We start from the raw sequence: 26,746 nt of genomic DNA on the forward strand, positions 1-26,746 counted from the left end.
AATTTCTAGTGAACAAGTCTGGAGTGAAAGTATGCTCCAAATATCTATGTCCTAAATATTGCCAACAAATAATTTTATGGTAAAAAATAGTAATACTAAAAAAGGAGCCACAGCTTATTTATAGTTCAAATGTACACACAAAGAGTGTCTGGTGTTTTGATGGTTAAATCTGGCAACCCCAGCTTGGTGTGGCCAGCCCAGCACTGTCCACGCCCCAGACCATGAGCCTGACTTCCACTGATGGCCTCTCTCCAGACCTCGCTAGTAGTAATGACTCCCTTATTTCACAACCCCCCTCATGTGCTGTGCACAAAAAAAGTCTCCTTCAACAGAACCAGAAAAGGAGAGAATCTGTAGAAAAAAAGAAATGGCCAATCACATTAAATATTTCAGAGATACAACAGGGAGCTGAGGACTGAGAACAGATCACCTGATTGTCTAATGTGATAAAGCCCAATTTTGAGTGATTTTCATACAACAGCAGGAGCTCAGTTTACAAAACGATTAAAAAATGGTTAAGAATTTGACATTCTCGGGCAACGCCTGTGGCTCAAAGGAGTAGGGCACTGGCCCCATATACCAGAGGTGGTGGGTTCAAATCCAGCCTTGGACAAAAACTGCAAAAACAAAAACAAACAAAATGATGCTAGGGCAGCACCTGTGGCTCAAAGGAGAAGGGCACTGGCCCCATATGCTGGAGGTGGCGGGTTCAAACCCAGCCTCGGCCAAAACTGCAAAAAAAAAAAGAATTTGACATTCTCTCTGGTTTGCTTAATCATAAGGAAACGGGGAACCGCGTGCGTTATCATATCAGCTATAGGACCCAGTGGAACTCTGGCCTACAAGTACAGGCACTTTGGTAACTCGGTGCTGGCGACCTGGGCGTGAATGAATAAATGAACAAGCACTGTACTTCCCAAATAGCCTGCTGTGAAATTTGAAATCTCACATCATAATCGAAAACGAAAGTCTGGGCTGAATGTTAACATTTCCATAGCACTGTCTCCCCAGCAGCTTGTGTTCTGTACTCTCAGAACAGTCTGTCAGCTGAGGATTATTTGTAGCACAATCACAAGTTTCTGCTGGGCCTAAACCAAACACAGGAACAAAAACACCTGCTACTGCACCTAACGAAGCACATGTTAAAATTCACATAAAGCAGAGAAGAAAGGCTACCACCGCCAAAAGTCAAGCAAATTTCATTCAGAATTCATTTTTTTCTGCACCCCTTTGTGTAAGTGTTGTAACTTTTTTTTTTTTAGTTACAAGAGCATTTAATCAAACAAACATCTAAGAACACCATGATTTTCTTATTTATACATAAAAGTAGTATTCAACCCAGTGCCAAATTCTCTTGATCTATGTTGGAAGAATTCCCAGGGACACCTTATCAAAACCATAAACTGAAAAAAAAAAAAGACGACATATTTTTAAAAAGACTACTGTATATGGTATAACTTATGATAAATCCTTGATATACTTTGAATTTTTTAAAAAGAAACCTCTACTTATTTTGCGTTTGTGAATTTTCCATTCTGCCCAAATTTAGAATTTGCAAACAAGTAGAGTCTGGACAAATGAAAGGTGTATTTAGCTTTTGGATATGCTATTCAATATTACTTGGCATAAAACAAACATGCCATACCTTTGCCCCTAAACTTTTAGGTATTTTTATGATACAATTAAGAGTTAAGAGCTAAAAGTGAGTTTATGTACCAACTAATTCAAAGGTTTTTCATACCAATGTCTGAAAAGGTTAGACTCTAAAAGTAGTCTATATTCTTAGTATAGTATGAATTTTTTCAAACTTGGCCCAAAGAAGTAAATCTCTGTCCTTTTGTCCTTGCTGGAGGGACACCCGGTGTTTGTCTTGATGTTGGTCATCTGCCGTCTTGCAACTTCCGAAGAAGGACCTATCAGCCTTTATAGCTCCCCATTCAGAGCTGAAGATACATTTTTTATTAATTATCACTAAATATCATTGCTGCCTAATGTTGTCTAGTGCTCCTAGGAATAAGAGCTTGAACTTATGGGACTAGTGGAATCGTGAAGAAATATAAAGCTTCCTGCAGGTAAAAAGAACTACCCATTTACGTTATCAGGGACTATATCATGCAACTGACATGATCTAAAAATTGGGCATCAGTCACTTGCATTATACATCATTGCTGGGGGGGGTCACCCCTTCTCCCTACTTTCTAACAGCTAGCACCAATGATGCCAATTTCCAGTCAAACCTATACTCGGTGGACCTGCAGGAAGTCAGAGAAGGAGGGGAGCAGGGTCTGCCTTATCTGTCCATTTAATGAGGAGCCCAGAGAGGTTAAGTGCCCTGTGGGCTTTCTGGACAATAGATGCACCTGGTGCCATTAAAAAGTAAACCAAAGAATGAGGAGGAATAAAACAACAGAACTGATACGTACTGCCCAGCTGCTGCGTGTGAGCTCTGTGCTAGAAGGGGCCAGCCACTGCCTCAGTTCTCAGGCACCCTGGAAAGCGGCATCTGAAGAGTGGACAAAGGAAGGCCCAGATTTCCAGAGCCAGCTGAACAGGTCCCGTCAGCACCTGAGACCCAGAGTCTGCTGGCTCCACCACCCCTGCTCCTCCCACCTCCTGCCCAGGTAGCTCTAGGTCAGAGGAGCCCTCCCTAGGCCCATCACCTCCACTGCTGACTTTTTTAATATCTAAATTTAAATGCTAATAGAAAACTTTAAAAACTGCTTTAGCCAGAGTAAAAAACAAGGTCAATTGCAGAATTCAAATAAAACCCCAGACACAACGTAGTCTTTAACCACAAGCTGATCAGGGCAACAGGCATGATGAGCCTGACAGCTGGGGTTGAGGCCGCCTTTCCCTGGGCCTCGGCAGCCACCAACTTTCTCCAGGCTGACTTTGCTCCTGACAACATCTTGGGCTTTTCTCCACAGCTCTAGCCAGCGTCCTGGCTAGAGTCCAGCTCTGACTCTGTACTCCCACCCACCCTGGGTCAGAGTTAGCCAGAGTGGGGCCGGATTCGACAGGCTCCCACAGTTGCAGCCAAACACCTGGGCCAGCTCTAAGCCCCCTGGTAGGGGTAGGTGAAGCTGTGAAGGAAGGGAGGTGCCTGGTGCAAGAGGGTAGCAGCGTCCCCTGTGCATATGGTTCTGTGGAGTCCCAAGTATGGGGGAAGGAGAGACAGGTGGAAGAGATACCCAGTATAGAGCAGGGAAATCTCCTGGAATTTGGTGCCAGAGGGGGCTCCTAAGTCAGATGAGAGGGCTGCATCCATACTGGGGCCGCAACTTGCTTCACAATGATCAACAGAATCCAAACAGACAACTCTGATGGGCATCTCGGTCTCCTCTCTGAAATGCCACACATCGCTATGTCGGCAGCCATGATCACAGAAATAACATTTTCATCAAACTTAAAATTTATTCTTCCCAAGCATCCTATCTGTGGGGACACTATGTCCTATGACTGTGTGTTTACAAGATTTGTGATAAACCCCAAACACAGCCAGCTGGCATGTGCTGTGGAGCCACAGGTAATAACAATCTTCTGGTGCCTGCCTTCTCCCTCATCCTCTGGTTCGGTCAGTTTGTTACTAGCAGTGGAAAGTCCAGTTTGCTTTTTATTTATTCCAGAACATCGGTTAAGTCCTGACAAAGAGCACGTGCTGGGAGGGGAGCCAGCCTCACAGTGGCCTATAGCACTTTGAAACGACAATCACATCTCCCACTCCCCGTCTCTCCGATCTTTCGGCCAATCCTGTTAGGAACACTCTGCCATCCCCCAGTGAGAGCCAAGGCTTCTTTGGGGCTGGCAAACAAGATTTCCCCTCTTCTGTAACACAACCCTTATCGGATTTCTGTCCACAGAGCAGATATTTAAGACATCTGCACTTGGACTGTACAACTGAAGTCTTCTTTGCAAATTTGACTATTTGCCATCCTTTGTCCTCCTGCAAACCCCTACATGAACTCAGTGGCAGAGCTGAGTGTGCACTGTTCAATACAAGGGCGTGTTATTTTTATATACGCACATCTGCATGTGTAAGTAAGAATGCCCTGTTATCAGCCAGATCATGTCTGTTAAGGCAAATCTGAAGGACATTGGGCATAATACTCCAAAGCCAACGGAGGGTGCAGGGTGCCCCACCATGCATCTCCTGCTGACTCTACCCAAGGGTCCAGCCTAGGCTGAGGAGCCACTGCAGGGATTACCGAGAGAAATGTGAATCTGGCACAATCCACTCTCAACTGCCCTTTCTCCCTGGAAAGGACACGAAGAGCTACTGAGTCGGGGGGGGCACCCTGGGCAGACACTTGCCCTGCGCCTTTCACTCCAAGTGCGCCCTGCCTTCTAAGGATCCGCCAATGCTGGAAAAGTGATCTTTCAAAACTTTGGTTCCCTGTCCCAATCTGCCAAAAGCAGCGAGCCGTCAAGAGTTCTCTTGTTCTCAGACCCAAGGCTTCCTTCCACACCCCTGCCCTGCTCTCTGCAGGCAGTACTGGGGACTCCCTCTCCCATCTTCTCGTGTTGCCCTTTTCTTTATTCCTCCAGGGAAAGTATGTTTCTCAGGAGGGAAAGGGAGAAGCAGAGGCAAGAACACTGTGAAGTGTTTCCCAAAAGAAGTATCTCAGCGGAAGACAGCTCTTCCTAGAGATCTTGACAGAGAGCTTCCACTGCACCTGGCTGCTGCTGCTGAAATGCTTCAGACTAATTTCAAGCTGGGTCTTTCTCCTTTGATGAGGGCTGTATATATTTTTATGTGCACGGCTGGCTAATCCTTTTGAAACATAACCTTTCTCAGACTTCCTCCCTGGTGAGATAGTTTGGGACTGAAACTTCTCATGGCCCATCCCAACATTCCAAACCTCCACCAGAGACGCCCCACATAACAGGACACGGCAGCCATGACTTGGCACCAGGAAACGGCTGCTCCTGTCATGAATGGATAAGCACCCTGTCATCATACCATGAAACGCTTGGTCTAAGACTAGTCGCTCTTTCCAGAGCTGTGCTGAGGAAATACACTATTCTGAGGGGCAGAAGTTCCCCTGGAGCATTCCTTTGAAAGGACACAAAGCTGGTTCACCACGGGGTGCTGGTACCACATGATTTTTATTTTTATATGAGTCACATTGCTCCTTTTGGTCACACCAATGTCCTGCTCAAAGTGAGCCTTCTCAATCAAGATCTTTGTCATTGTCCTAACACCAGACCTTCTGTTTCTACTACATACTCTGATCACTGCTGTTCCCATTCAACATCGTTTTGATAGTATGGTCACCAAAATGCACAGTACTCTTGGGAGTAATCATGGAATGTCACTGACTTCCTGTTTAAGGATGGAAACCCCAAAGAGAGGATCATCCTAATACAGTCTCTTTCTAACCCATTAGCAGAAAATTCGGCCCTGAGCACCTGCATCCTGCCCAGGATCACATGAGTCCGCGGCTAAGCCAGTGGCGTGGAGGCCTGGAGTCCACTTCCAGGCCATGTCTATTGAGAGGGAGGCACATCCTGACAGAACTGCCGGCGTATGGAGGGAGTGCGATGAGTCCAACAGGACCTCTGCAGCTGGGCAGCAGGGGACAAGGCCTACGCTGTGCCTCCTCCCCGCCTCGCCTGGTCTATGTCCCGGCACCTTCACAAATGCATTCCATTTTGTGAGAACTGCTCCAGATTACACCTTTTCATGCCCAAGAACATACCTCCAATGAATGGCAGAACCTTCTCCCTGACAGGACTTTTTCACACCTTGAAATGTGTCTTAATTTCCTCCCCTGGCAGCTTCACTCAACAGTCAAGATGGTCTCTTCAGCTGACTGACTCTTCCTCTGCACCCAGGTGACAAGAGCTACAAAGCAGAATGATTATTCCTGGGGCTAACTTCAAAGTTCCACCAGTGTAATGTGGGGCTAATCGTAGCACCTGGTGAGATGACTAAATAAGGTCTGAGTTTCCAGAGACTGAAAAGTATTAAAAACCTTCTACTTCCTGCAAGAGGTACCATAAAAACTAAATCTGATTTTCCCTAATGTCATGATTGGATTTCTATAAAGGCAACACAGGCGTGATACAAAATTCAAAAGCCACCAAAGGGCACGGGGGTACCCATAAGAACCCCCATCCCTTGACCCTAGCATCCCCACCGTCCAGAGCCTTCCCTGGAAGCTCCAGTCTTGGCTCACATTTTATAGAAATGGTCGCAAGTCCCAGGTTTTGAAGAAGAATGTGAGTGATATTTCTATATTCCATTTAATCGAAGCCCTTCTAATGAGCTTATGAGGTAACGAACCAGACAGCACCTCAAAAATAAAAATCACATACAACTGAATAATGACACTCCATTCTCTTTGCTTCCTCCTTTTTTCTCCCTGTGAAAAGGTGCAAGAAAACCATTCAGAGTGGGGAATTTCAGAGGACTTGCTGGACATTTCCTTAGGCATTTGCAGTAAAACACAGGGAGAAGCTGAACACCTATCTGCTTGGCCTTCTTCTTCCTTCCTTTAAGTTTCCCTCTGCAAACACATGTACTAGGCATAAGTCTTTGAACTGCATGGAGCCAACACAGCCAAGTTTTCCCTGAATATTCAAGTCCTATCTGTCCCCTCCCAGCACCTCTGGCATACTAGGGAACCAGGTCTGAGCACTTCCCTTACCCTTAGCCACCCAATCCTAAAGTTTGGTAAGAATCAAACATAAGTAAACTGCAAGGAGGCTTAATCCCTGAGCATATACCCAAGTGTGTGCAGTCCCCTCTCAGGGGCACCCTGGAACTTCAGCCCCCGGCAGCACCATGCCTACACTCTGCAGTGCACCTACAAGCCAGGTTCATCTTCTCCCTCACCTGCCCTTAGTTAGTAAGCTCCTGACCTCCGCCTCTTCCACTAAGAATTTCCTAACTAAGAGGAACAAGTAGCAACTGCTCCACAGCCCATTTCACCAGGTCAGCTTGCTGGAGGAATCACTTTGCACGTTAATTTACACCTACTCCTGCACCAACATTTATGTGCAAACTCAGGAATGGCACTTTTCAAACTTTTCATCTGGGAGAAGCCCCCCTCAAGGCTGGCGCTTAACCCATTACAGACCGATCCTAACTCCAGCTCCCCTCTCCTAGGCTCTCACGGGGAACCTGGCAATGTTCCAAATGTGCTCATCTTCAGCACCGCCTGGTGTGGTACGGACTGTCATTTTCCTCGTTTTTCAAATGAGGAAGTATAGGGCAACTGTGTTGCAGGTGGGCCCACAGCACGGAGCTCCTGAAATGGGCAGAGCGGCCTGCCACTCCCCAGGGTCACCCCAGCCCTCTGGGGTTCCAGGGTTCCAGGTATACGGTCTCCTCCCTTGCTGCAGGCCTGGGCTATCACTCCTCACCACTGTGGGGAACCCCATCTCAGGAGCCAGCCTGCCACTTCCTATCTGCCAGAGGCTGCCACAGATAACCAGGCTGGGGTACAACATATGGAGACTGCCCACGGGCCACCACACCCCTGAGTCCTGAGGGCATGAAAGTAAATGGGCTTGGGGACAGCAATTTCTTCAATTCAGCTGAGAAAGTATTCTTTGAGCATTTACTCTCTATGAGGCACTGCTTCAAGGCACAGGAGAGAAGAGAAATGCACCCCAGAGCCTGCTCTCAGGAAGTGTGGCCTGAAGGGCAGTTCAGGTCTCCCTGGACTCATTCCAGGTTCCCGTGGCTGCAGAGACACTGGCTGGAACTCTCACCTGCGCAGAAGATGCTCAGACGAAGAACTGCATTTCAGCGAGATCCCCGGGAGATTTTTATGCACGTGCTTGTCTAGACAGTTTAAAGACACCCAAAGTTTGACTTTGGCATATGAAAGGCACTATTATATTACGCCAAGAGCTTAACTGGTATCCTCACAGAGATGTACTCCTTCTCCCCATCCTTTTCACCCAAACCTGCTGCCACTTCTGTCCTGTCCGTGCACACACACCTGCCCACCTATACACTTTTCCAACAGTGATGAGGGAATGACAGCAATAATGAACGGGTACATCACAAAATTCACCCAATATGCACAACCACAGTGCAAATGTTTCCTGCTCTGGGAGCTGCATTTCCAGAGGCAATATACCACAGTTAGTCTGGTCCCTAGGTCTCAATTTTCACCTGGGTACAGCTTGCTCTTTAGGTGCAGCCCTTGTAAGGTTCATACCCAGCAGGGAGTAGGTCCTTGTCCTGCAGAGGTATAAGGAGCCCATGCCCATACCCACAGGCACTATCAACTGGGCCATGAGGTCTGACGGCTTAAGGAAGTCTAGCAACAAGGGAAGAGATCAAAAATGTCTGAACCAGGACTCATTTTGATTTGGGGGCAATATTGCTTGCCCCCAGAAAGTATCAGTGTCAAGGACCTGTCCTCTCCTCTGTCCCTTCACCCAGTGCCCCTCCTGGGCAAAAGAGTGCTCCTTCTCATGAACAGTGGACACCTGCTGGGCCACTAAGGGAGGGCAGGGCTTGCAGCACCTAAAAGGCTCCAACTCTCCCACGACTCAGGGCTGTGCAGGTTGACTCAGCCCAACCTCCCTCGCAGAAGCTCAACACAGGACAGTTTGGCAGCCAGGAGCAACATGGAAGTGGTTTGGCTTTGTGCAGGCGTGTTTTCTCCGCCCTTGGGCACAAATTCAAAATCACCCAAGAAACAAGACATGGCAAAGCCCTCGCCCTGACTCACCTGACCACAGACCCAAAGAATCTTTCAGGAATTAGGCCTGAATCCTAGTGCAAATTAGATCCAACAATTTTCCAAAATTTTGATTGCATCAAACTCTGAGACACAATTCTTCCCAGTTCAGTACAAAGAATTACTGAATGCTCTTGCTTAATAGCTCCCAACATTGCCCTCTGGGGAGAAAACAACCTGAAAAAGAAGTATCTTCCAACAAAAGGTTTTTTTAAAAAAAAAAAACTGAGCTGCTAAAAACTTGAGGTTATAGATTTGAGGGAAGTTGTTATACAACAATTACACATTATCACTTACTTAAAATAATATCAACATACAGTCAACTCCTGTGAGGTTTCTTCTCAAATATTAGCAGTGGTAGTAATACTTGTAACTTGCAAGTTTTTCAAAGACTGCAAATTAAATACATTGAATTCTTACAATGAATTCATTTTTATTGAGAAGCCTAGTAAATAAAAGAAGCTTATAAGGAACAAGAACAGATATTTGTACACTGTTTCCATAAACTTGGCAATTTATCTTGCTTTAGTTCTGTTACGTCACCTATGCCTTCGCTCAGTAGAATCAGTTCCTTTGAATTATAATTGTTTTAAGAATTATATACACAGGCTTTTCAGGGTGGCGCCTGTGGCTCAGTGAGTAGGGCGCTGGCCCCATATGCCGAGGGTGGCAGGTTCAAACCCAGTCCCGGCCAAACTGCAACAAAAAAATAGCCGGGCGCATTGGCGGTGCCTGTGGCTCAAGGAGTAGGGCGCCGGTCCCATATGTCGGAGGTGGCGGGTTCAAACCCAGCCCCGGTCAAAAAAAAAACAAACAAACACACACACACACACACACACAAAAATAGCTGGGCGTTGTGGCGGGCACCTGTAGTCCCAGCTGCTTGGGAGGCTGAGGCAAGAGAATCACGTAAGCCCAAGAGCTGGAGGTTGCTGTGAGCTGTGTGACGCCACGGCACTCTACCGAGGGCAGTAAAGTGAGACTCTGTCTCTACAAAAAAAAAATAAATAAAAGAATTATATACACAGGCTTTTCAAGCAGACAGCCCTCAGAATGGGAGAAAATATTTGCAGGTTATACCTCCAATAAAGGTTTAATAACCAGAATCCACAGAGAACTCAAACGTATTAGCAAGAAAAGAACAAGTGATCCCATCTCAGGGTGGGCAAGAGACTTGAAGAGAAATTTCTCTAAAGAAGACAGACGCACCATCTACAAACACATGAAAAAAAGCTCATCATCAGAGAAATGCAAATCAAAACTACTTTGAGATATCACCTAACCCCAGTAAGAGCAGCCCACGTAACAAAATCCCCAAACCAGAGATGTTGGCGTGGATGTGGAGGAAAGGGCACACTTCTACACTGCTGGTGGGAATGCACACTAATACCTTCCTTCTAGAAGGATGTTTGGAGAATACTTAGGGACCTAAAAATAGACCTGTCAATTGATCCTATAATTCCTTTACTAGGTTTATATCCAGAAGACCAAAAATCACAATATAACAGACATCTGTACCAGAATGTTTATTGCAGCCCAATTCACAATTGCTAAATCATGGAAGAAGCCCAAGTGCTCATCGACCCACGAATGGACTAGCAAATTGTGGTACATGTATACCATGGAATATTATGCAGCCTTAAAGGTGGAGACTTTACCTCTTTCATGTTTACATGGATAGAGCTGGAACATATTCTTCTTAGCAAAGTATCTCAGGAATGGAAGAAAAAGTATCCAATGTACTCAGCCCTACTATGAAGCTAAATGATAGCTTTCACATGAAGGCCATAACCCAACTATAGCACAAGACTATGGGGAAAGGGCCAAGGAAGGGGAAGGGAGGGGGGAGGTTGCGGTGGAGGGAGGGTAATGGGTGGGGCCACACCTACGGTGCATCTTAGAATGGGTGCAGGCGAAACTTACTAAAGGCAGAATACAAATGTCTACATACAATAACTAAGAAAATGCCATGAAGGCTACGTTGAACAGTTTGACGAGAATATTTCAGATTGTATACGAAACCAGTACATTGTACCCCTTGATTGCATTAATGTACACAGCTATGATTTAACAATAAAAATAAATACATAAATAAATAAAGAATTATATACACAGGCTTTCGAAAGAATATTTATTTTCTAAGCAACAAAAGCAAACACTTCTTAAACAAAAATTCATTTGACTTTTCCAAGAACTACTTACCGGGATGCCCGCTATTGCTAATATTGTATTTTCAATACTATTCAATTTCTATCCATGAGACTTTCCCAAATCAACATTTCTATAAGAATATCTTTTCTCCCTTTTCTTACAAATCCTTAACTCTGAAATAGGTAACTTAACATAGGAAACTTAACTTTCAAGTAACTTCTTCCTCACCCTCACACTGAATAAAATACACTTCAAAGAAAGGCAAAGTGATGAAATTATCACGTGTATGGCCTATTTCTGAAAACAGCCTGATGAGGACACCTGTGAAACACCTGGCATGCCAGGTCAGCTAAGGGCAGAGCTACCCGTCTGCACAGCAAACCGCACTAGGAAATCACAAACGTCTGCCCTGTGATGCTACTCACGTGCTTCAGAATTGCCCAGAGCACATTGTCCACTTTAGTCAGAAACTCGCAAGTCACGACAAAAAGAAACCTCTGCTCCCCAATTTTTTTGCTCAGACTGGTCTAGACAGGGAATTACTATCCAGAGTGTCTTGTCCTGATGCTCAAAGAGGAGAAGTCTTGGACAAATCAGGCAAAAATTTTCAATAGGACAGGACAAACTGGCCCAACGGCATGTTGGCTACAGGGAGAAGTTGTAATTTCACCTTCTCTGTGAAAGTGCCTAATCACCAATGTAACATTCAGATACTTTGATTTCAGTAACACTGAACCATTCCAAAAACAGAAACCTCAAAGTCACTCATTCACAGTACGATTTGTACCAAAGAACAAAATGAACTCCAAACTGAGTTGTCAGGGCAAAATTATAGTAGAAATTTAAAATAAACCCATCCAACCTGCCAAAATTTTACTACTTACCTTAAAGACATTCCTCCTTGAACATTTACTGTTTTACAAAAAATACTCATTAGTATTTGTTGAATATTGTTTTAGGTGCTACAAATATAGCAGTGAACCAAAGTCCATTTTTAAGAGTTTTCTTTTTATGCAAATACATAATATCTTATCAAGATAACACTGAATATGAAAAACTGTGCCCAGATTTTTTTCAATTTTAGCATTAAAGTTTTCCCCATGGGATCAAATATTCTTTGAAAACACCATTCTTATTGGCTGCATAGTGTTTACTATGGAGCTAGTATCATAAGTTATCATGAAAGACTGTAAAGATAAAAACAAAAAAGAGAGACGCAGTTAAATATAGCACATTAGATCTAGATATAGATATAGAATGTTAAGGAGTAAGAACAAAGAAAAAAGAAGGAAAATATAGTCTTACCAATCCCAGAGGCCCACTTCGTTCCTCTGAGAGGATGGACATTCACACCCACACCAGTTGCCCCATCAGACCAGAATTATGAATCTCCCTTTATAAGCCTCACTCCTTCTTTGATCGAAAAGAACATTGTCTGCACAGAACAATAAGTTTTCATTTCAATTTCCCTTCTTTTCAGGAAAGGAAATGTTTGCACTTCAAAGGGTTTCTTTGAAGAGGAGCCTGTCAGCCGGGCAGCCCTGGCCCATTCAGGTTAGGAGTTGCCTGGGCTCAGCAGGGTGTACAGAGCCTGGGCGGCTGCCTACCACAATCACTCTCAAGGCCAGCTCCTTCAAGGCAAGGGTCTGGGGCTGGGGAAGAAAAAACAAACACATGGAAAAATACTCAAGGCTTTTGATCGTGACCTTCAGAGGCCCTTTCTCACACGCGGTGTAGGTTTGTAACTCAGGGAAACTGAGGTACAAACGAAGGGGAAGGGAGCCGAATACAATGAAATAGTCGCTTCTAAGGATAAAATCATTCCAGAAACCAGACTCACTTAATCAAGACCCATTCCAGGGCAGCGCCTGTGGCTCAGTGAGCAGGGCACCAGCCCCATATGCCGAGGGTGGCGGGTTCAAATCCAGCCCCGGCCAAACTGCAACCAAAAAATAGCCAGGCATTGTGGCGGGCGCCTGTAGTCCCAGCTGCTCGGGAGGCTGAGGCAGGAGAATCGCCTAAGCCCAGGAGTTGGAGGTTGCTGTGAGCTGTGTGACGCCACGGCACTCTACCGAGGGCCATAAAGTGAAACTCTGTCTCTACAAAGAAAAAAAAAAAAGACCCATTCCAGGCCAGGAAAAAAGAAGAGCCCCTCTTAGTTTCCGCTGGTCGTGATGAGGGGGATAGCCCACCCAGATGAAATAAAGAAGATTCACGCTTCACCACATACCCCAGTTTTGAATCTTCCCCCAAGAACTTCTGAGACTTCACAATTTAGAATTCTGCATTCAGCGGCCCACTGGCCGGGGCCACGAGGTTCATCAAAAGGCAAGTCTAACAACTGCGTGAAACAGCCACAAGATAATGGGCCTACGCTGTCTCCCTCAGCCAGGCTCCATGCCCGTCCTTACCTCTGCCAAGTCTAGCAAGCAACGGGTATATGCCAGACAAGAGAGGACCTGCAACATTTCTTTTTCAAGTTTCCAACAAGTTCTGATATTTAATAATGATCTCCGCCCTTCCCCACCCCAAGGATATGCAGGATAAAGCCACCACCAAGGATGGCTGAGTTAGCCGGTGTGAGTGAGCACCCGCCCAAGGGCTGGGCTACCGCATGAAAGACTTCAGGGCAGCCAGGGGCTGGCTCCTCCCCACAGCCACGGTGTCCAGGCACAGGAAACGCGGTCTGGGTGGCTAGGTCACCAGGAGCTGAAGAAGGGGAAGACATCTTCCAACCACCTTTCTGTAAGCCCTTTACTTGGCCCAGCGTGACACCCTTGTGCTGGAATTGTAGATGGTTTTTATTTTCTCCTCTTTCAATTTTCTGAAGCTTCCTAATTTTTATTCTGAAGCTTCCTAATTCTAACTTTAAGAAACTTTTTTTCAAAGAGGCTTGTAAGGCAGAAAATTAGACTATAGCTTTTTGAAACACCCCCACCCGCCAACTCTTCCCCAAAAATATCCAGTCATAAAGGACATTGAATATAGGATGTGTACTATAAAACAAGATTGTATCCATGTTGAATGTCCTGGTTTTGATCTTGCACCATGATTATGTAAGAGGGCGTCCTTGTTCTTAGGAAAGAAATACACACTAAAGTATGGAGGGGCAAATGAAAAGATGTGACAAAAAAAGTGGCAAATCAAAAGCACTTTGAGATTATCACCTAACTCCAGTAACATTAGCCCACATCACAAAACCCACAAAACTACAGATGCTGGCGCAGATGTGGAGAGAAGGGAACACTTCTACACTGCTGGTGGGAATGCAAACTAATACGACCTTTTGGAAAGAAGTCTGGAGAATGCTCCAGGAAGTAAAAGTAGACCTACCGTTCGATCCTTTAATTCCTCAACTAGATACATACCCAGATGACCAAAAATCATTTTATAACAAAGACATTTGCACCAGAATGTTTACTGCAGCCCAATTCATAATTGCCAAGACATGGAAACAGCCCAAGTGCCCATCGACCCATGAATAGATGAAAAAATTGTGGTATGTGTACACCAGGGAATACTATGCAGCCATAAAAAGGATGGAGACTTCACATCTTTTATGTTTACCTGGGTGGAGCTGGAATATATTCTTCTTAGTAAAGTATCTCAAAAATGGGGGGGAAAGTATCCAATGTACCCAATACTACTATGAAATCAATATATAATCACCTGCACATTCATACAAATGGTAAAACATAACTATTGTCCAAAAAGTAGAAGAGGGGAGAACAGGGAGGAGGGAGGGTATTTAGGGGGACCTCACCTAATGTGCATGATACAATGATACATTTCAAAACTATTAAGGAAAGAGTATAATTGTGATGGTGGATGTGTTAATCAGTTCAATGTAAGCATTTCACGTTGTATATCAAATCAGTACACTGAACCCCATCAATATACACAGTTATGATTTAATAAAAACAAAAAAATTAATTAAAAATTCAGATATCTAACCCCCCCCCCAAAAAAAAAAACTATGTGTGTGTGTGTAGAGAGAGAATAAAAGAGGTAAAACATTAACTGGTAGATCTGAGAAAAAGATACAAAGGAGTTCCTTACACTTGGGCAATTTTAACTCTGAAATGTTATCTTCAACAAGGTTGGGGAAAAAAAGGAAAGAGAGAAAAAGGAGAAAAGCAGGAAGGGGTGGGAACGTTCTCCTAACTCTACCTTCCAGTCCTCCTTCCCATGGGGCCACAGCTCCTGGAGCTGGCCTCACCCCAAGGGAGGGCAGGAACCTCCCCTGACACTTGGAAACACTCCCCTGAGTCACTACAGGGGACAGGAGCCCTTGCTGCAGGCCCCTAGTGTGGACAGCTCCTGGTCCGGGCTTCCTGAGGGTGGCAAGGTGTCCCTAAGGAAATGGGCATGTGCCCAATCACCTCACTGTAGAAACTAGGAAAGGAGAAGCCAGCGCAGGACTACAGCTGCCACTGGCCTTGAGAAAATGGAAGGGAAGCCAACTTCTCCAATAATCTCTGGTTCCCACCGGACCCCTGTGAAGGGCTCTTCCCAGGCAGAGATGGTGAGGAATGTGGGTGCAACCAGGTGGGGATAAATCAAAGAGGACTCCTGAGTGGTCTGAGCTAGAAGCTCTGCATCCAGCCAGACACACTGGTGAGGTAAATGCCAAACTACTGACCCAGAAAGAATGCAGCCGGCCTCTGTCACACACACCTGTGCCTGGTGCTGGCAGCATCCCGGTGCTCCCAGGGACCCGGGACCCTGCCCCCCAAACCCCCCGCCCAGGGCTCCAGGTGCCAGGTGCACAAGGTCTCCGCTGCTGGGGCCTGGAGAGAGATCTAAGGTCTAAGTTCAGAGATGGCAGAGAGTAACCAGGGTGTTGCCCAGCTTGGGGGCAGCCAGCACCAGCACTGCCCAGACTCAGCCAGAAACAAAGAAGGGCCCGGGCTGATGGTCTTCAGGTCTGTATGCTCCTATGTCAGCATACACATGGCAAGCTACACAAATGCCCAGAGAGGCAGGAGGCCAGGCACAGGTGATGCCCACGTCCCCACTGCACGCCTGGGTTCCAGTCTTCGCTCTGCCACTTACTACCCACCTATATACCCGTGGGCCACCTGCCTCCATAGCCCATCAAAGTAGTAGTTCCAGCCTCTCTGGGTGCTCAGGAGGAGTCAAAGAAAACACACATAAAGCACAGAGTACATAGTGAGCACTAAATAAATGCTTGCAATGATTGATCTTACCTAGCCCCGGGGCCTCTCCCTTCCTTCCTATTTGGTTTAACAGACTTCGGTTAATGGCACTTGGTAGCCAGATAAGATACCAGAAAGAGGACGTTTCTGGCTCAGTGCCAGTAACTCAAGTGGCTAAGGAGCCAACCACATATACTAGAGCTGGTGGGTTCGAATCCAGCCTGGACCTGCCAAACAATGGCAGCTACAACCAAAAAATAGCTGGGCATTGTGGCAGGTGCCTGTAGTCCCAGCTACTTGGGAGGCAGAGACAAGAGAATCACTTGAGCCCAGGAGTTGGAAGTTGCTGTGAGCTGTGACGCATGGCACTCTACCCAGGGCAACAGCTTGAGGCTCTGTCTCAAAAAAAAAAAAGATGCTTCCAAGCTGGTCTTCGTAGATCAACTCAAGTGCTTCTTAGGTAAGATGATCACAGCCACGGCAACAAATAACAAAATACAAAGTTAAGTTCTGCTCTCTCCCCTTCCCGCAACTGCCGGGGTGACATGCCTATCATCCCTGCCCCACACAGAAGCATCCTAGACTGTCACCTAGGAAGCAACAAATAAGTGGAAAACAGAGGGCCCCCAGTTTGAGGCTTTGGTTTTCCTAAAAACCTAAGGCTTTTGGGGTAATTTGGACAAAATGTTTGGGAATCTGGATGACTATAAGGAAGGCAGTCACTCCCTACTCCCTCCAGCCCCCCATCAAACACACAGGCACACACACGTGTGCACACATACACACACAGCAAGCACCAAGGAAGGGGCAGTGAGCTCTGCTTCCCAAAGGTGCCAGGCAGGCCATGCCCTAAGTGCGTGGCTCTCAGGCCTAAGGGAAACTGCACCCAGGGCACTAGGACCCTAAAAAGTGATGTCTCCCAGGACCCCCAGGGCAGCAGTAACTGCTGCTCCTCCCCAGACCCAGGGCCAGAAGCGATGTGAACTGGTAAGCAGATGCCCTCCAACACCCTGGGCCTACTTCTGCCCGCTTTCATTTAGATACAATCCCAAGGAAAAGGGACTCCATTTTAACCCTTTGGCAAAATGGGACAGCCAAATTGAGTTGTCATAAAAATTATTTTTCTTCTACACCTAAATCAAAGAACTGAACTTTCTTCCAGCATACAAATTAACATTACATGAAATAGCGTTTCCCAAACACTACGTTAAATGCATAAAATGAACTATCTCATTTAAATCTTCTCAATGCTATAAGGGAGGTACCAGAAGCCAATTATTAGGCAAGCCAATTTAAATGTGGCTCTGAGAAATAAAAAGGTACCTACCTCATAGTTGGAGTCTACTCCAGGATTCAGCCCTGGCTGAAGGAGGGTTCATGGCATCTCCATCCACCCTACAGCTCAGGGGCCCCATAAGCTCAAGATGGCCATACCAAGCAGAAGCCACTCCCAGAGTCAGCACTGCCAGAAAGTCTCCACCTTGGGGATTCACTGCACAGGTGGGCTGCACCGCTAGACAAATGGGAGAGAACTGGTTGTCCTCACAGTCAACAACCTTCTCTGAAGGTTCTGAAAAAAATGCTGCAGTACGAACACCGATAGGTAAGGAAAGAAAACTGTCCATGCCCTCTGAACCTCCAGAAAAGAGAGAAGGGTGTCACTCTACCAGGGTTAGACAATGTAGAAGATACGCTCCTACTAGGGGAAGAGACACTCTCCCACTTCCATACCACGTAAACCCACTAAACCAGAGTGTTGAAAGGTTTTTCTGCTGTGATTTCTGGTTGCCACGACCAGAATTGTAACAGGCTTGTAACAAAGGCACTGATTTCAATAAAGGAATCTAAATGCATTGACTTGGTACCTTTATTCTTTCAAAGAACACTGCGGGCTTCATGCTTCCCAGCTTCACTACTCTGGGAGGCTGAGAGGGACAGACTCTCCCAATCTGCATATGAAACAAGTGTGTAGGGTTCAGAAAGTCTAAGATTCTTTCTGGAGGCTGCACGTGAAGGCAGAAGCAAAGCCAAGACTCCAGAAGCCAAAAAACGGTGCTGCTCCCAGAATTCTTTCCAGCCTGCCTCAACAGCTCAAAGGAGTTTCAAGGCAACAACACCTCTTCCCTCCAGTTTCTCAGTGTTCACACCAAATGTACCATCTGCTAGTCCCCATCATTCATGACAATAACCAGAAGGAGAAAGCCCACTGAAAGCTACGGGGTGTAGCGGGAGAGGTGAACCCTGTACTAGAATCTAGTTCAATGTCCAGGAATGTCTTTCCCACAGCCTGTGTTCCCAGGATAACTGAATCCTGACCAGTGGGTTAGGTAAACACTGTCACCCATGGTCTGCCAATGCTGCATATCTGAACAAAATGCCTTGGAAGAGGAAGGAACACAGCAGCCCACCAACTCTTTTTCCCACCTTGCTGTCCATCGCTCTAGCAGTCCAGGTGTTAGGTGCACTAAACCTCCATTGACAGATTCTGACTCACACTGAAGAACAGCAAGGAGTAGTTATTTCCAAGATAGAGTTGGAGGAAGGGAGGCAGATTATAGAGAAATAGAAAGAAACACCACTAATTTCACCACAAGGGTGGATAATCTACCATAAAGGATGCGTGCTACTCCCCTATTCCTTCCCCAGAGAGGCCTAAAACATGGAGTGGACAACAGCTTGGCCTGAGCCCTTTTTTTCTTTTTTTGCCAGTAAGCAGGCCTGGGCTAGGTTTGAACCTGCCACCCATGGTGCAGAGGGTCAGCACTCTAACCACTGAGCTACAAGCGCCCAGCCTGGCCTGAGCCCTTATGCCACTCACCCAGGAACCCATGGGGAGACAGGTGTCCTGAAGACTCAGGAACTTCTCTGGGCTTTATAAATCCAAGTTCACAGGGGGCCATCCCACTGGAGCAAGCCCACCTCTAGGCTGACCACTAGAGGGCAGCAAAGGAGATGGAGCTAGAAGAGCCCCCCCCCCCTCAGGTTTGGTGCCAGGAACCAGGTGAATGGGAAGGTGGCCACCACCTGGGGCAGGGGACTGCAACACAAAGTCATGGACCTGGGAAGAGCCCCAAGAGGGCACATTCAGTCTAATCCTGTCCCTGGGGTTGGGAGCTTAATGACTTTAAGAAGTCTTTCTTTCCCCCAACATGCTCTTTCCTCAGCCTTCCCATCTTATTATTACGGGGACTCCTGTGCTTAGAGTCTGTCTGACCCCTGTCAGCCCCCACACAGACTGCCACCCCTAATCCTGGGGGATCTACCTTTAAAATCTCAAGGAGCCAATCATGGAAAATCACTAGGGTCTCATCTAAAGGTCCTGCCTGGCTGAGGACCAAAGGTCAGCTGGAACAATGAACATCTCAGAAGATGACTCTTAGCAAGATGACAGAGACCCAGGTATCTTCCAGGTCAAAGGGAAAAAAGCATTTCTCTCCATAAAAGGATCCATTGATTTTCCTGTTTAAAATGTCTCCCTGGGATTAATAAGCAATAATTCCAAACACATAGTTAATAATGAGAAAGGATTCATTTAATTGGATATAATGCGAGCCCTCCAACATAATTACCTGTTTATACTGGCTTTGGTTAAAAGACTACAGACTAGTATAATAAGTCAACATGTATTTTATTCCATCAGGGAATGAGATCTTCTACAAAATATAATTAATATATGTGTCTCAAGAATTTGAAATCCTTCAAGTCAACTATCTGGCCCTTTTAGCCCAAAGTAAATAACTATGTGCATAAGAGCCTGTGGCTCAAAGATCCAGTATCAGACAACTGAACACTTTTCTGATCTCTACTTATTAAACCTTGTTCTCTTAGTTTACTCAAAACTCCTTTGACATCCTTTGAACTTTACCTTTATAATGATTGAACATGATCTCAATATGCTAAACATTTAAAAATTATTTTAATCCACTGTTGACTTTTCCCCTAAATTTCTGTTCTGTGTGACTTAAGATCTTTTGTTTAAAAAAAAAAAATCTTTTGTTTTAATGACAGAAGGGTGTGTTCATATAAAAATTATGATTTCCACTGAGACCAACTGAAAATATCAGGGGAATAATGTATCATGATTTCCTATTATTCAAACCAAACATAAATAGCAAAAAATGTTAAGATATAGATTATAACTCAAATTAAACACAACTAGGGCATTCAGGGACACATACACAGTCCTTCCAGTTAAATTGTAATTGGAAGGCACATTTCTAGGGAGATACACTAGGAACTGAAATCCCAACCTTCTGGTAACTGTATCTGGAATAAAAACACGTGAGAAATGTCACTGTGGGTACTAGGAAGGGTAGTGTGGGTTTGTGTGGGGGAGCAGGGGGGTTCCCCAGAAGACACATGTCTGATTACCGGAATCGTACAAGTCAAAAAACACAACCCCTATCTGGTTCCCACACCCCCTGAACCGGGAAGGAGCTGCCCTAGCGCGTGATGGGAGTACAACAGCGCAGCTGCCCGCTCTGCGTACACGTAGTTAAGAATGACTGCCCCACCTGGCTGTGCCCGGAAACTTTTTACTACGCAAAAAAGGACAGCCTGAGAATAGGTCGTCTTTATAAAGCCAGAAGAACTTCCACTCCAAAACAGCCTTTTCAGACAAAATAGGATTACAAGCCCACCCGAGGGGACATTCTAGAAGTAATCTTGGGAACCTAGACGAGAGGTAAAGCTGGAACATCTGGAACGGGGCCCGGGGAAGAGAGGAAGACCCAGAGCTCTAGGAAAGAATGAGCACCGGGCAAGGGTGGGCGGGACAGTCCCTAAGCCGGCCACCTGCCGTGGGACCACCCTCCTGGAGGAGGGGCGGAGGCCCACTGGCGGCGGATGACACATCCGCGGACCTCGTGGCGGGGCGGGGTGCTCCGCACCGCGCCATGTAAGGGAAGGTCTGCCTAGCTGCCAGCCGGCTCCGACTCCCTCCCGGGCCGGCCCCCACGCCCGCGGCTGGCCCCTGCCCACACGGCCCACCCGCGCGTCCCGGCGCCCAGGACCCCGGGCAGGCGCGTGGAGCGCGCATCCTCGAGGCGCCAGGTCGCCCACGCTTCCTCACTCTGTGTTGCATCATGCACCACGCCACGGCTTCAGGAAAGCAAAATGGACTCCGGGGAGGCAACAGCCGCATGGGCACCAGCCCGCGCCCACACCCCCGCGCTCGCCCGCCCGGGAGAATGCCAGTGCCCCCAGCGTGGGACCTTCACCCACCCGCGCCACCCTCCCGCGGACCCGCGCGGCGCCGGGGTTCTCTCCAGGATGACCCCGGCCCGAGATGCTGCCGGGCGCTGGCGGGGGCCGGGCACTCACCGAGCCTGCGGCGGCGGGATGCTGCTGGCAGGACCGCGGACGGTCCGACGCACTCTGGGTCCCGCGGCCGAACGGCCGAGGCGGGGACGGGGTGGAGGCTGCGGTTAGCGGGAGCCGGCTGGCGCGTGCCCCGTCCGCCCGACAGTTGACCGGCCGCTCGCACCTGCCAGCGCGGAGTGAATGGGACGCCGAGGGCGGGCGGGATTTGGCGCGGGTTTCATCAGCCGCGCCCGCCCCCGCCCCTCGCACCGCCCGCCCCCAGACGGGCAGTCCCAGCTCTGTCGGTGGCACGTCACCGCCTGGCACCAATGGGAGGCGGCGTCCGGGAGTGACGGCCCTGGATAGGCGGGACGGCGGCGCCTCAGAGCGCCCGAGCTGTCGCGGCGGGCTTTTGACCATTTCTCCGCCAATCCGACCCCACCGCGCGACGGCATCCTCCGGTCTTTGGCAGCCCCAACCACTCCTGGGTGGAACTGGCGCCACAGGCCTGGGCGTGTCAAGCCCAACCCGGCGGCCACAGCCAGCTGACCCGGAGCCCGTGGCCAGTTTTCCTTCCCCCAAATATTAATAAAAGATGTGAGATGCACTTCAAGGGTTTTAAAGAATGATGAAAAATCTTCATTTCTTTGTCATTAGATTGTTCTGTTGCTTTTCTTTGGCCCTTAATCCTTGTGTGCTGTGAGGAAGGAGCCCAAAGCCTGAATCTACCTGTGCCCCTTGACGGTGGTGCGTGCACACCCACAGGTGGATTAGTCAAAGCCTCTTACTGTCCTGTCAGTTAGCAGAAACCTCAGTGCTGAATCCCGTAGTGCTCACCTCATCAGCTCCCTGCTGATTGACTGTGCGTCTAAAATCAAACTGACTCACAGATTTCTGGGTGTGCACACACCACCGTCAAGGGACACAGGTACATTCAGGCTTTAGGCTCCTTCCTAACAACACGCAAGGATTAAGGGCAAAAGAAAAACAGCAAAACAATCTAACGACAAAGAAGTGAAGATTTTTCTTTTTTTCAAATTAACACTGCCAGCCTCCCTCTACCTTTGTAGGAAAATAGAAAAACGGTGGGCCATGTCCACGGTCTTTGAATCCTTTTCTCAAATGTGCTTGGTCAGCAATGGGGGCACTTTGTCAGAGGCTGAATGTTAGTTACACTCCCTTGGAATTAGACTAGCAACTTGTAAAGTACCTAACTGCACGGGGCTAGCTTCAGACTAAGTTTTAACGAACATAGGGATGGGTTAATATGTGTAAAGCACTTGGAACTATGCTTGGCATCATGGTAGGCCACCTTATACGCTTTGTTTTAAAACAATAAATTTAAGTTGTACACATAAGTAGCTATTCTCAGGCCACACAGCCTCATTTGCCTGCTGGGGCCTGGCTAAGGATGTTTGCCTTCTCACAGAAGAAAGCCTGGTGTGATTCAAAAGACTGCCTTTGGCATCAGATCAGGGTTTGAATCTGAACTCTACCACTTCATATGCTGTATGATCTTCTGCAAAATATTTCATCTGTGTTTAGAGCTTAAAAACATTATATTCTCATCAAAAAAAATTGTCCCTTGGTGTTGGAAATATGTGAAATTTTCTTTTTCTTTCTTTTTTTTTTTTTTTTACTAATTTCTGGCAGTAAAATAGAATTTAATAGATTATGGAGATGCTTTATTTGGACAAAACATACAGCCAATATGTGGAAATGTTTGTAAATTCTGAGAGCAAGTGTTCCAGGCCCTGACAAAAATATGGATAAAATTTAACCCGAATAGACTTTACGTCTTTCATGTTTACATGGATGGAGCTGGAACATATTCTTCTTAGCAAAGTATCTCAGGAATGGAAGAAAAAGTATCCAATGTATTCAGCCCTACTATAAAGCTAAATTATAGCTTTCACATGAAGGCTATAACCGAACTATAGCACAAGACTATGGGGAAAGGGCCAAGGAAGGGGAAGGGAGGGGGGAGGTTTTGGTGGAGGGAGGGTAATAGGTGAGGCCACATCTATGGTGCATCTTAGAATGGGTACAGGCGATTGCACTGATATACACAGCTATGATTTAACAATAAAAAAAAAACTAAAAAAATAAAATTTAACCCAGAAGATACTTAGTACAGTGTTCAGTTTAGCAATCCCACTCAGCAGGTTCTATCTTCAGGAGACCTTCAACAACAAGCCTCATGAACAAGTGACTTCTCAGCAAATAGGATTCAGTGTGAATCAAGGGGAAAAGATAATTATGCAGAAGGTCTCAGCAAAAAACTAGAGGATGCTGATAAAACAGGCTGAAAGTTTTAAGAAAAGCTAAATTTTAGGCAAGTCAGGATTCGTGTTACAGGTCCAGAAGAACCCTGGGTGACCCTTGACTGCAACCACTGAGTAGCTCAGCCAAGATTTCAAAGACCATTAAGGAAAGGAGATGCTAGAATGTGAGACCTAGGGAGCAACATCTAAGGTTGAGAGACCAACCCCAGCCTTGCACAGTTAAGCAAGGGGGTACAGAAAGTGCACAGAATCAGTCAGAGAAATGTGGATTTGAATTCTAACTCCACTTCCTGCCACCTGCTTGCCTGGGAAGAGTAGACTTGCCCACTCTGAGCCTCAGCTTTCTCAACTTCAAAATAAGGATTTTAATACCTGTGACACAGAAACTTCATGAGGAACTGAATACAGAGCTCAAAAAAAGACGGTCTTGTTCATTTTGTGTTAGTATAAAGGTTATGTTTGAGGCTGGGTAATTTTCTGGAAAGATCAAGACTAGCCATCTTTGTCTGCAGAGGGCCTCAAGCTTCTTCCACTCATAGCAGAAGATGAAGGGGGTGGTGTGTGCAGAGATCACATGGTGAAAGCAAAAGCAAGAAAGAGAGGGAAGAGATGCTAGGTTCTTTTTAACAACCGAATAAAGTGTGAACTCTCAACCCCTGAGGGGGATGTTAATCTACAAATGAGAGATCCACCCTCATGCCCCAAACATCTCTCATTAGGCCCCCATCTCCAATGCTGGAAGTCATATTTCAACTTGGGGTTTGGAGGGACAAACATCCTAACCACAGTATAGACCCATACTAATCCAGTCCCCCATCCTTAAAAAATGAGCAGAGGCAACTCAGTGGAGGGACAATAGTCTCTTTAACAAATGGTACTGGAACAACTGGACCACTATATGCAAAAAAGTAAATCTAGACACAGACCTTAACGCCTTTCACAAAAATTAACTCAAAATGAATCATAGGTATAAATGCAAAACACAAAACTATAAAACTCTTAGAAGATAATGGGAGAAAATCTAGGTGACTTTAGGCTTAATGATGACATTTTATTTTATTCTATTCTATTTTATTTTTTTTTTGAGACAGAGAGAGTCTCACTCTTTGCTGTAGGCTAGAGTGAGTGATGTCATAGTTCACAGCAACCTAAAAGTCTTAGGCTCAAACAATCCTCTTGTTCTCAGCCTCGCAAATAGCTGGGACTACAGGCATGTGCCACCATGCCCAGGAAGCGAGACAGAGTCTTGCTCTTGCTCAGGCTGGTCTTGAACTCCTGAGCTCAAGCAATCCATCTGCTTCTGTCTTCCACAGTGCTAGGATTTCAGGCATAAGCCACTCCAGGAAGACAGTTTGACAATTTTTTTTTTTTTTTTTTGTTGAGACAGAGTCTCACTTTATGGCCCTCGGTAGAGTGCCGTGGCCTCACACAGCTCACAGCAACCTCCAACTCCTGGGCTTAAGCGATTCTCTTGCCTCAGCCTCCCGAGTAGCTGGGACTACAGGCGCCTGCCACAACACCCGGCTAATTGACAATTTTTTTTTTTTGGAGAATTAAACATAATTCTACCATATAACCCAACAAACATACATACTTCTTGGCACTTACCCCAATGAGTTGAAAACTTCTGTGTACTCAAAAACCTATACATCAATGCTTATAAAAGTTTTATTCGTAATTTCCAAAACTTGAAAGGAGCTAAGCTGTCCTTCAAAAGGTAAATGAATAAACATCAATACAATGGGATATTATTCAGTAAAAAAAAGAAATGAGCTATCAAACCATGAAAAGACACAGAAAAATTATGCACCTTGCTAAGTGAAGCAGACCAATCTATAGGATTTCAACTTTATGACATTTGGAAAAGGCAAAATTACAGAAATTAAAAAAAAAATTAGTGGTCACCCAGGATTTGTGTGAGGATGGATGAATTGGTGGAGCACAAGGGGATTTTTAAGTCAGTGTAACTCTTCTGCATGACACTGTAATGTTAGATATGTGTTTTTATGCATTTGTCAAAACCCATAGGATATACAATATAAAGAATAAACCTTAATATAAACTAAGGGATTCAGCTAATAATATTGTATCAATATTGGCTCATCAATTGTAACAAATGTACCACACTAATGAAAGGTATTAATAAAATTGGAGAAATGGGGGTTATATATAGGAACTTTCTGTGTTTTCTGCTCTATTTATTTATTTATTTATTTATTTTGGTAAAGCTAAAACAGCTTTAAAAGAACTTCTAGTAAATAAAAATGTATATAGTTATGCATATTTGTGTATGTGCATATACATATATAGCAGATATATATGTAATATATATTAGCTATATAAGCTGTTTTAGCTATATATGTGTGTGGTACACATACAGAGATAAATAGAGTGCAAATTGCACACAACACCCTGTATAAAGCACCTGATATAGGTCTGCACATAGAAAATCTTCTGTTGTAGCCGGGCGTTGTGGCGGGTGCCTGTAGTCCCAGCTACTTGGGAGGCTGAGGCAGGAGAATCACCTAGGCCCAGGAGTTGGAGGTTGCTGTGAGCTGTGTGACGCCACGGCCCTCTACTGAGGGCGATAAAGTGAAACTCTGTCTCTACAAAAAAAAAAAAAAAGAAAGAAAATCCTCTGTTGGCTCGGCACCTTTAGCTGAAGCAGCTAAGGCACCAGCCACATACACCAGAGCTGTAGGGTTCGAATCCAGCCCAGGCCTGCCAAACAACAATGACAACTACAACCAAAAACTAGCCAGGCATTGTAGCGGGTGCCTGTAGTCCCTGCTACTTGGGAGGCTGAGGCAAGAGAATCGCTTCAGCCCAGGAGTTGGAGGTTGCTGTGAACTGCGTGATGCCATGGCACTCTACCGAGGATGATAAAGTGAGACTCTGTCTCTACAAAAAAAAAAAAAAAGAGTTATTCTTCTGGGCGGCTCCTGTGGCTCAGTCGGTAAGGCGCGGGCCCCATATATGGAGGGTGGTGGGTTCAAGCCCGGCCCCGGCCAAACTGCAACCAAAAAAATAGCCGGGCATTGTGGCGGGCGCCTGTAGTCCCAGCTACTCGGGAGGCTGAGGCAAGAGAATTGCTTAAGCCCAGGAGTTGGAGGTTGCTGTGAGCTGTGTGAGGCCACGGCACTGTACC

The 26,746-nt window shown here is 46.2% G+C and overlaps 1 protein-coding gene across 5 annotated transcripts in view; it reads right to left on the reverse strand.

Moving 5' to 3' along the window:
• Positions 1–21,412, reverse strand: part of SLC7A1 (solute carrier family 7 member 1) — a 72,817-nt gene extending 51,405 nt beyond the window's left edge. For 2 of the 5 annotated variants that reach the window (XM_053563408.1, XM_053563406.1), the window contains exon 1: positions 21,335–21,412. The gene's annotated coding sequence lies outside the window, so the exon portion shown is untranslated. Of the gene's footprint in view, positions 1–5,699; positions 5,831–12,158; positions 12,186–21,334 lie in introns of those variants that run through there. The other 3 variants (XM_053563409.1, XM_053563411.1, XM_053563410.1) reach the window with 3 other exon arrangements.
• Positions 21,413–26,746: the final 5,334 nt, after the last annotated feature.

Source organism: Nycticebus coucang, chromosome 15 (assembly GCF_027406575.1).
Source record: "Nycticebus coucang isolate mNycCou1 chromosome 15, mNycCou1.pri, whole genome shotgun sequence".
Classification (NCBI taxonomy): Eukaryota; Metazoa; Chordata; class Mammalia; order Primates; family Lorisidae; genus Nycticebus; species Nycticebus coucang.